Here is an 11713-nt window from a genome sequence, read left to right as displayed (position 1 = left end):
CATTCGGCGCAGGCGCTCTGAGATGAGGAGGCTCGTCTCCTCAGAACTCCCTCAGTGCGCCTGCGCCGATGACATCACCGATAGAGAAGACGTCATCGGCGCAGGCGCACTGAGGGAGTTCTGAGGAGACGAGCCTCCTCATCTCAGAGCGCCTGCGCCGAATGAACAGAGGCGCGCGATTTTTAAAATGCTGACAGGGCCGGCCGGAGGAGGAGATCGCGGCTGGCCCTGTCAATCAACACGACGAGGGGGCGGTTTTTTGCGGCGGCTACCAGCAAGTAGATGCCCTACTTGCTGGTAGAGACCTGATTTACATATTATAAAACTTCGTTTTTATAAGAAACGGCTGAATGAAAGTAAGTAACACCATTATATTTTCATATATCGCACTATAAGGAATTTAACTAACCCCAAAAAAAAATATGACTTTAGTGGGGTGACAGAAGCCCTTTAACCACCTCCCGACCGCCTAACGCACGGATGCGTCCGGAAGGTGGTTGATTTACTCCTCCTGGACGCATCCGTGCGTCATCTCGCGAGACGCGAGATTTGGGTCACAGCCAGTCCGCCAATGATCGCAGCTGGCAGGTTGCTGATTTTTATGTGTAATCTTATTTTATTCATTTTTTGATTTTCATAAGCAAATGACTCATTACATCGCAGACATTGACATAAGTAATATGGACATAGTCCAACACAGGGACACGCAGGACCCTCGAAAAACTGCTGAAATATCACAGACATATTAACCTTTAGTGGGACTCGAACATCCCAGTCATAACAGGGAATCCCAATCAAGGAGGGCTATCATTATGGAGGCGAGTAAGCTTTATTATAAACCCTTGAATGCCCAAGTGAGCACACTGAGTGAGTAATCCTGAACGGAGGATCCTACATCACGTTAAACATAAAAGACACAAAAGGAAAGAGGAATAGGAAGAGGGGAGGGATACTAAGGAGAGGGTACATCTGTCAAGAACCCTGCTGAGGAAAAATTCAGGAACACACCAGATCTCCAAACCTCTGAGAGTCTAGAAAGAGAATTAGAGAGTTGTATCTGTTCTGGTAAATCCCGCTTCTTTCCTGATTGTCGGCTATCAAATCTTCCATCCTAAGAATATGTTTCAATTCCTTGGCCCACTCAGACAATGTAGGGGGGGCAGTGGTTTTCCAGTGCCTTGGAATCACCATGCGCGCCGCTGCTAAGAAGAGACGTAGTGCCCCTTTCTTAACTTGTGAGATAGAGCCCGGAATGAGAGACAACAGTGTAACCTGAGGAGTATTAGATATTGACTGGTTCGAATAGCTGGTATAAATATCCAAAACCTTCTCCCAGAAAGGCTTTATCAGCTGGCAGTCCCACCAGATATGCAACATAGAACCTTGCTCTCGTTCACACCGCCAGCAATGATCGGGAACCGACGGGAACATCTGGTGTAGAGTAGTAGGACAATAGTACCACCTAGAGACAATTTTATAATTCTTTTCTTTAATTTGAGATGCCATGGACAACCCATGGGAGAGTGTACAAATCTTCTCCACTTCATCCGCTGAGAAGGTAATTTGTAGGTCCCTTTCCCATTTTGCGAAGAAGGGGGCTCTGTCTCCATTCTGAATTTGTAGCAAAACCTGATACATGGATGATATTGTACCGCGACCATCAGTGGAGGCCAGGTAAAGTTTATCAAAGTCTGTCAATTGACCTATCGCTCTACTAGTGAGACCCATGAAAGACCTGATTTGAGCGTACCCCAACCATGAAACTTGTGAGAAAGCTATGTTCTGTCTGAGGCTCTCGATGGAGGATAAAAGCCCCAAGGTGACTAAATCCTTAACCCTCAGGATACCATCCCCTACGGTTTTAATGAGAAAAGCGGCGGGTCGAAGGCCCGGTGAAAATGCCAGATTGCCATGTAATGGGGTCATGGGACCTGGCCTAGCTGACACTTGTAACATGGAGATCCACTTATCCCAAATAGATAGAGCATGCCTTACCAGGTATGGCCATTCTTCAGAGGCCGGCCGTTTATCCAATTCAAGCCAGGGCAGCGCTTGAAGAGGTAGGGGAGACAAAGACTGCTCCAAACTTACCCACAACTTCTGAGCACCCTTATGAAGCCAGTCCCGAATTCTGGTTAGCACCGAAGCGCTATGATAGATTAACATGTCTGGGAGGCCAAAACCGCCCAAGGATTTCTGTTTAGTCAGGACTTGTCTCCGTAGTCTGGGTTTACTAGCTTGCCATATGAACTTGTTCAGCCCTTTCTGAAGCTCTTGGAAGTACGACCGTGGCACGTATATCGGGACAGTTTGAAAGAGGTAAAGAAACCTCGGAAGGATGTCCATCTTGAAGGCGGACATGTGGCCAAACCAAGACAGCTTTTTAAGGGAGTATTTCTGCATGTCCTCCAGCGTTCTCCTCTGCAGAGGTAAGTAATTGAGTGGGAAAAGCAAGTGTAGCTGCGTAGGAATTTGGACGCCCAAGTACACCAAACTTTGCTCTTTCCATTTAAAAGAAAAGTTATTTCTGAGGGAATTTACATCAACATCAGTCAAAGAGATTTTTAGTAGCTCCGTCTTTGAGAGATTCACCTTAAAATTGCTTAAGTGTCCAAATCTGTCAAACTCTCGGAGTAAAGATGGAATTGAGATATGGGGGGACGACACGTATAGGAGCAAGTCGTCAGCGTACAGCGCCAGTTTCTGCTGTTTATTCCTGATGGAGATACCTGGAATGTCGGGATTGAGGCGGATAGCCTGGGCAAGGTGTTCCATTTGTAGTACATATAGGAGAGGGGACAACGGGCAACCCTGACGGGTTCCATTATGGATCTCAAAAGGTGGTGCTAGGACCCCATTAACCCTAACTCTGGCGATAGGGTTAGTATATAAGGCTGATACATATTCTATGAATCTGTGTCCCAATCCAAGATTTTGCAAGGAAGCTAACAGGAATCGCCATTGAACCCTGTCAAACGCCTTCTCGTCATCCACAGACATCAGGCCAGCGGGGATCTGTCTTTCTTGCACATGGTGGATCAATGTGATAGTGCGTATGGTATTGTCTCTGGCTTCTCTGCCAGGGACAAAGCCCACTTGGTCCAGGCTAATACATTGCGGTAAAATCAGCCGCAACCTATTCGCCAGGATCTTTGAATAGATTTTAATGTCACAGTTTATTAAAGATATCGGCCTGTAGTTACCACAAACCGTGCTATCCTTATTAGGCTTGGGAATGACAACGATGTGAGCCTCCAGGGATTGTTTAGGGAAGGGACAAGTAGGAGAGATGCTATTGAACGTTTTTGTCATCAAGGGACTAAGTAGATCAAGGAATCTTTTATAGAAAACGCCAGTAAATCCGTCCGGCCCCGGGCTCTTATGGCCTTTAAGAGATTTAACCACCAAGTTTACCTCAGTCTCAGAGAGGGGTAGATCTAGCTCAGCTTGCTGCTCTGGCGTAATCGCGGGCAGGGCCGTCTCATTTAGATAGGAGGAGATGCGACCATCCAGATCAGAGGGCCGCATGTCCGCGAATTGGCCTTTGATATTATACAAAGATGCATAATATTCCCTGAAAGCTTCAGCAATATGGAGAGGATGATGCAAGGTCTTACCCTGTGAGTCCTTAATCTCAGGAATATAGGACTGCATCAATTTAGGATGGAGAAGTTTGGCTAGGGCCGACCCACATTTATTGGCGTTCTCAAACAAAAAGCCCTGGTATCGTTCCCTAGCGTGTGCATGTTTCCTGCCAATCTCTTCCCTTAATTTATCTCTCACCGAGGACAACTCCGACAACAGATCTGGGGTACGAGATCCCTTATGGAGGGATTCCAGGCGGAGTAACTCGTCTGACAAGCTCCTAATACGTGCCTCCCTCTCTCTTTTCAGTCTCGAGCCGTGTTGAATAAAAAACCCCCTTAGGACACACTTGAGTGCTTTCCACTGCATAGGAGGAGCTGTGGAGTCAGTGGTGTGAGTGTCCATAAAATCTGAAATGGATTTCTCTATGGCTTGTCTACAAACCATATCTTTTAATAGATGTGCATTGAGCCGCCATGTCCACTCTTTAGCCACTAAGTCAGGTAAAGCCAGAGTAAGAAAAACAGGGGCGGGATCCGACCATAATATCGAACCAACATCCACCGTGGGATGATAGGACAAAGCATGGTGGGAAATAACGAACAGGTCAATCCTGCTATAGGAGTCATGGGCTGGGGAGTAGTATGTGTAGTCTCGGCTCGTCGGATTTAACACCCTCCAGACATCCACCAGCCTATTGGACCGTAAGACAGAGCGGACCCTAGTGAGAGTCGAGTTAGGAATCAGCGATCTCCCAAGGGAGGTGTCTAGCGACGGATTAAGAGGCAAATTAAAGTCCCCTCCCAGCAGTACAATACCATCCATGAAAGATTCCATTGTTGACATGATAGCAGCAAATGCCTTACCTTGACCCGAATTCGGAAGGTATATATTACCTACGGTGTACACTCTCCCATGTATGGCCAGCTTGACAAAAACGTACCGTCCCTTGCTGCAGGATCTAGAATCTAAAACAGAGCTAGGTAAATTTTTATTCAACGCTATCGAGACACCTTTCGCTTTAGCATCTGGATTAGTACTATGGATCCATGTGGTGTACGTCTTGGATCTGAAATTTGGTACATAGTGCGTCTTAAAATGTGTTTCCTAGAGAAGTAGGATCTGAGCCTTTTCTTTCTGTAACCCAGCTAGGATCATTGCTCTTTTATCGGGGATGTTAAAACCCCTTACATTCAGGGAGACCAATTTGATCTCAACCCTCTGATTGATTGGAGGCGCCATGACCAAATTACAGAGAGACCCTGACAGGATAGATGACAGGTACGGGGGTGGGGAAAACACACAACGGTAAGACAATACAACAGAAAATCACACAAGGACACAGCGACACAAAATAAAATAGGGGGAGGGGAAAGGTAATCAGACAAGACAAGACCACAAAAAGAAAAAAGGGAAAAAGACTACAGACACAATCCCAATCAGGGAAGACACCCTAAGGTATCACAAAACCTCGGAGTTGAGGTGAATAACGAAAAACGTTAAACAGGGAACTGTCTTCCAACAGCAGGTGTAGAAACCTGCCTGAGAGTATACTTGACCAGCATTAAACCTCTGCGCACCTCTAAGAGATGGCGGGCCAAGAAGGGGGGGGACAATTCTGTAAAAAGGCACCAAACCCCGACAAACACACAGGGGACCCAGCAACCAGAGATCAAACTATGGGATAGGAATGCCTAGTGAAATGAGCAACTCCTTCTTGGGAAAGGGGAACCACGTCACTAGATCTTGTAGGAAAATCAGGCTCATGAGAGCTGGACTTCAGCCAGCAGAGACCTAATGGGGAAACTATGTAAAGGGGTACATCCTACTCCTCAAATCACAACTAAGAGGAACGATCAGAAAGGCTGTCTCCTATCTTCCACCCCTCTATTACGTCCTGGAGAGGTAGCCTTCCAAACAGAGAATCTCGACGGGATCGGGGGAGTGATAATCCAGTCGGGGAGTTCAATATCAGGGAGACCCAGCGCTGCCAGGAAATCAGCTAACTCAGACGGATCACGCAGTTCATAGCGCTTGCCCCCCCTTCTGACCACCAACTGGAACGGATAACCCCACATATAGGGAATGTCTCTTTCACGGAGGCACTCTAGCAAAGGACGAAGAGCTCTTCTCTGTTGTAATGTGGAGCGAGCCAGGTCCTGTAAAAGTGAGATATGAGCTCCCCGAAACTCGATCATGGCTGTGTTGCGCGCCTTTCGCATTATCTCTTCTTTAATGGAGTAGTAGTGCAGGCGACATATCACATCTCTGGGTCTAGCAGGATCCGGATTTGGGGGGCCGAGTGTCCTGTGTGCCCTGTCAATTTCTAGGTCATCCGAGACCGACCTGTTCAGGATCATCTTGAAAAGTTCTTGCAGGGTGTGAATAAGATCAGCAGTAGGGATAGCTTCAGGTAGACCCCGCAGCCTGATATTATTGCGCCTACTACGATTTTCCACATCTTCATGTAGACTATAGAGCTGACTAATATGCTGATCCCTTTGCACCCCTTTATCTTCCAGTATGTCCAGGCGGGAGGACAATTCAGCCTGATGGGAGGATACATCGTCCACCCTCTCCTCCACCATTTGCAAATTGGTGGACAGAGTATGGAGTTCCTGCTTATAGGAGGTTTCAAGGCGCGCAATAAACTGTTCCATCTCTTGCCTGGTCGGCAGTTGTCGGACATGGGCTCTCCAGTCCCAAGGCGGCTCCTCTGTGTCCGCCGGAGGGATAGCCTGGGATAAAGCTGGTTTCTGCGGGGTCTGAGCCGGCGACGTGGAGTCTCGTGAGGCCTGGCAAGATGGCGCCGGCCTAGTGTCTCCGCCAGACATAGCGTAGGGCCGGAGGAGGTGAGTCCTTCTTCTGATTTACAGCAGGTGATTGAGGCTGGTTCATATTGCGGTGAGCCACCCCTGACTTCTCCGCTTGCTTCGGAGTATGTAAGGGCTTGTATGGGGGTGCAGCGACGTTCAGTTCGCGCGCAGCTTGTGGGAGAGCCGTGGCGCCCGAGTCGCGGCCCGTTACCTTCTGGCCTTCCAGAGCAAAAAACTGCTGGATGTCCTTGTGCCTCACGTCCGTGGGGGTATTAACGGAACCGGCAGAGGAACCCCTTCTCGTCCGAACCCTCGGATCCTGGAAACGCAGGTGCTGGTGAGCTAGAAATCCTTGCTAAAGCCCTCTCAGGACAGGAGCTCTCAGCGATGTGTGTTCACTCCGCCATAGTCAGGTTGCTGATTTTTAAAAAAATCCAATCAGAAGCCACATAGCAGATCATATTAGTAAATATGATCTGTTATATGGCTGCCCTGCTCCTCTGCTGGTCCTTTTCGTCGGTTGGATCCAGCAGAGGAGCAGGCTTCACAGTGAGTACACCAAACACCACATACTAGCCCAAGATCACCCCCCTGCACCCCAATTAACCCCTTGATCACCCCTTTGATCGCCCCTGTCAATCACTAGTGAAAGGAAAAAAGTGATCAGTGCAAACTGTCACTTTTTTTTTTCACTGGTATTGACTGTTAGGTTTTAGGATAGTTTAGGCCCCTTGTTTAGGTAGTTTAGGGATCAGTTAGCGCCCAGCCCACTGCACCGCAGTCCCTTATTTGCTGATTAGCGTATCGCTAATCAGCATTTGTACTTTTATAGTATCTGGAAGTGATCAAAACTGATCACAGTCAGATCTATAATTGCATTAGTGTCACTTTAGTTCGCCCTCCACCCAAAACGCAGTGTTTGCCCGATCAGGCCTGATCGGTCGCCCACACGTGCGTTCACCCACGCCCGCCCCACCGCAGTGACAAAAAATATATTTTTTTGATCACTGCACATTCACTTTACACACGCTGCGGCGATAAAAAAATCAGTTTTGATATTTTTTATCAACCGCAGCGGCCTCCGGTACTTCGCTAGCCTCCCATTTGTAAGACAGGCTTGCTTTTTTTCTTGGGTAGTCTCAGGGAATACCCCTAAATTTAGTTGCCCAAATGTCAAACAGGGGGTATTCTTCTGAAGAGGCCTACAGGCTTCTGACCCAGTCGGATGAGGAATGGGAACCCTCATCTGATGAATCTAGCGGGTCAGAATATGAACCTGTAGAAAGTAGTGGCTCTCTGACCCAAAGTTCGGACGAGGAGGCTGAGGTCCCTGATAGCACCAGGCGCCGTGTCGCTAGACCGCAGGTTGCGCAGGATCCGCTTCAAGAGCAGCAGAGTGGGGCTGGTGCTGTCGGATTACGTGGTGAGGCATACACCAGCAGCGCAGCCCTTCCTGGACCTAGTACCAGCACTGCCGTAGAACATGGTGAAGTAGCAAGCACCAGAAGGGCAGTTGAAGCTGGTACGGTGGCACGCGCAATAGTTACCCCGTCGCAGCCACTGCAAAGACGTGCCCGTAGAGCCCCTAGAATCCCTGAGGTGCTGGCAAACCCTGATTGGCAGTCCCCAACTTCAGCCGCACCTGTAGTTCCCCCTTTCACCGCCCAGTCTGGAGTTCGGGTTGAGACAGCTCAGATCGGTTCGGCCCTGGGATTTTTTGAGCTGTTCTTGACTGCGGAGCTCTTAGACTTAGTTGTGGCAGAAACAAATCGGTATGCCACACAATTTATAACCGCCAACCCGGGAAGCTTTTATGCCCAGCCTTTCCGGTGGAAACCAGTCCAAGTTTCCGAAATTAAATTTTTTTTGGGCCTTCTCCTCAACATGGGTCTAACTAAAAAGCATGAATTGCGGTCATATTGGTCCACAAACCCAATTCATCACATGCCCATGTTCTCTGCTGCTATGTCCAGGACATGATTTGAGACCATCCTGCGTTTCCTGCACTTTAGCGACAACACCACCTCCCGTCCCAGAGGCCACCCAGCTTTTGACCGGCTCCACAAAATTCGGCCCCTCATAGACCACTTCAACCAGAAATTTGCAGATTTGTAAACCCCAGAGCAAAACATCTGCGTAGACGAGTCCCTAATACATTTTACCGGGCGCCTTGGCTTCAAACAATACATCCCAAGCAAGCGCGCCCGGTATGGGGTCAAATTGTATAAGCTCTGTGAAAGGGCCACAGGCTATACCCACAAATTTAGTGTCTATGAGGGAAAAGATCAGACCCTGGAGCCAGTTGGTTGCCCTGACTACCTGGGGAGCAGTGGGAAGACAGTCTGGGACTTGGTGTCACCCTTATTCGGCAAGGGGTACCATCTTTATGTGGACAATTTCTACACAAGTGTGGCCCTCTTTAGGCATTTGTTTCTAGAACGGATTGGCGCCTGTGGCACCGCGTGAACTAGTCACGCGGGCTTCCCCCAACGGCTCGTTAGCACCCGTCTTGCAAGGGGGCAGAGGGCTGCCTTGTGTAACGAAGAACTGCTCGCGGTGAAATGGAGAGACAAGCGTGACGTTTACATGCTCTCCTCCATTCACGCAGACACGACAATACAAATTGAGCGAGCAACACGTGTCATTGAAAAGCCCCTCTCAGTCCACGACTATAACCTTCACATGGGAGGGGTGGACTTCAATGACCAGACGTTGTCTCCGTATTTAGTTTCCCGCAGAACCAGACGCTGGTATAAGAAGGTGTCTGTATATTTAATTCAATTGGCTCTGTATAATAGTTTTGTTCTCTACAGTAAGGCTGGGAGAACTGGATCCTTCCTCAAATTTCAGGAAGAGATCATCGAGAACCTCCTGTACCCAGGAGGTTCTGTGGCCCCATCCACCAGTGTAGTTAGCCGTCTACACGAGCGACATTTCCCCAATGTCGTTGCTGGTACCTCAACCCAACCGTCACCCCGAAAAAAATGTCGTGTCTGTAGCAGGAGTGGAATAAGGCGTGACACCCGCTATTTCTGTCCTGACTGTCCTGACCACCCTGCCCTATGCTTAGGGGAGTGTTTCCGGAAGTACCACACACAGGTACACCTAGCATAGGGATCACATCTCACCAGGACAGGCACACAGGGCTATTAGGGCCCATTCACTCACAGCTGCTGCAAACGTCTCCTTTCACCTGGGACAAAGTGCATAATGCACTTCGCCACATCTTTGGGCGATTTGCGCTTTGCACATTGACCCATGGGGAAGGAGAGGTTTGTTCTATAAAGGTAAAAAAAAAAAAAAAAACACACCAGTAAGCAAAAAGGTTAATGTTTAGTTCAAAAAGTTAAAGTTTATATGTTCTGTTCCAAAGTTAATAAAATTATTGCGTTGCGGCCCGTTTTTTTTTTTCTTTTTTTACCTTCCAGGTGGACCAACCGATCGACTAGCTGCAGCACTGATGTGCATTCTGACAGAAGCATTGCGCTGCTGTCAGATTACACGCAAGTCGGTGTATGCGGCGCTGCAAGATGAGATTTCTACTCTGCAGTAAAAGATACGCTTGACAAGGCATACGAGCTGAGGAGGAGGCGGCGTTCCTATGCTTTGGCAAACACTTTGTATGTAAAAAATAAATAAAAAATTTCCGGCAATGATTTATTCATCCACATCGATTGATGTGAATGGAGAAATCTGGTTTGCCAGGGCATACGAGCTAAGTGGGTATGGATGTTGGGCGGAGCTCCTATGTCCTGGCAGACGCCTTTTCCCTCCTTTTTTTTTTTTGGGCAGAGATTTTTTCATCCACATTGATCGATGCGAATGAATAAATCTGTGCCGTTCATTTTTTTCTTTCAGCCCAGAGGCTGAACGGAAAAAAAAAAATCTCATTACCTGTATGCTCAATATAAGGAGAATAGCAGAAACTCCTAATGCTGGCCATACATGTAATGATTGCGGAGACCCTCAAATGCCAGGGCAGTACAAACACCCCACAACTGACCCCATTTTGGAAAGAAGACACCCCAAGGTATTCGCTGAGGAGCATATTGAGTCCATGAAAGATTAAAATTTTTGTCCCAAGTTAGCGGAAAGTGAGACTTTGTGAGAAGAAAAAAAGAATAAATTCAATTTCCGCTAACTTATGCCAAAAAAAAAAAATGTCTATGAACTCGCCAGGCCCCTCATTGAATACCTTGGGGTGTCTTCTTTCCAAAGTGGGGTCACATGTTGGGTATTTATTCTGCCCTGGCTTTTTAGGGGCCCTAAAGCGTGAGAAGAAGTCTGGGATCCAAATGTCTAAAAATGCCCTACTAAAAGGAATTTGGGCACCTTTGCGCATCTAGACTGCAAAAAAGTGTCACACATGTGGTATCGCCGTACTCAGGAGAAGTTGGGGAATGTGTTTTGGGGTGTCATTTTACATATACCCATGCTGGGTGAGAGAAATATCTTGGTCAAATGCCAACTTTGTATAAAAAAAATTGGAAAAGTTGTCTTTTGCCAAGAAATTTCTCTCACCCAGCATGGTTATATATAAAATGACACCCCAAAACACATTCCCCAACTTCTCCTGAGTACGGCGATACCAGATGTGTGACACTTTTTTGCAGCCTAGGTGGGCAAAGGGACCCACATTCCAAAGTGCACCTTTCGGATTTCACCGGTAGAGTTGAGCGAACACCTGGATGTTCGGGTTCGAGAAGTTCGGCCGAACATCCCGGAAATGTTCGGGTTCGGGATCCGAACCCGATCCGAACTTCGTCCCGAACCCGAACCCCATTGAAGTCAATGGGGACCCGAACTTTTCGGCACTAAAACGGCTGTAAAACAGCCCAGGAAAGGGCTAGAGGGCTGCAAAAGGCAGCAACATGTAGGTAAATCCCCTGCAAACAAATGTGGATAGGGAAATTAATTAAAATAAAAATTAAATAAATAAAAATTAACCAAAATCAATTGGAGAGAGGTTCCATAGCAGAGAATCTGGCTTCCCGTCACCCACCACTGGAACAGTCCATTCTCAGATATTTAGGCCCCGGCACCCAGGCAGAGGAGAGAGGTCCCGTAACAGAGAATCTGTCTTCATGTCAGCAGAGAATTAGTCTGCATGTCATAGCAGAGAATGAGGCTTCACGTCAGCCACCACTGCAACAGTCCATTGGCATATATTTAGGCCTAGCACACAGGCAGAGGAGAGAGGTCCCGTAACAGAGAATCTGGCTTCATGTCAGCAGAGAATCAGTCTGCATGTCATAGCAGAGAATGAGGCTTCACGTCAGCCACCACTGCAACAGTCCATTGGCATATATTTA

Source organism: Bufo gargarizans, chromosome 1 (assembly GCF_014858855.1).
Source record: "Bufo gargarizans isolate SCDJY-AF-19 chromosome 1, ASM1485885v1, whole genome shotgun sequence".
NCBI classification, from domain to species: domain Eukaryota; kingdom Metazoa; phylum Chordata; class Amphibia; order Anura; family Bufonidae; genus Bufo; species Bufo gargarizans.
This window is presented reverse-complemented; position numbering follows the sequence as displayed.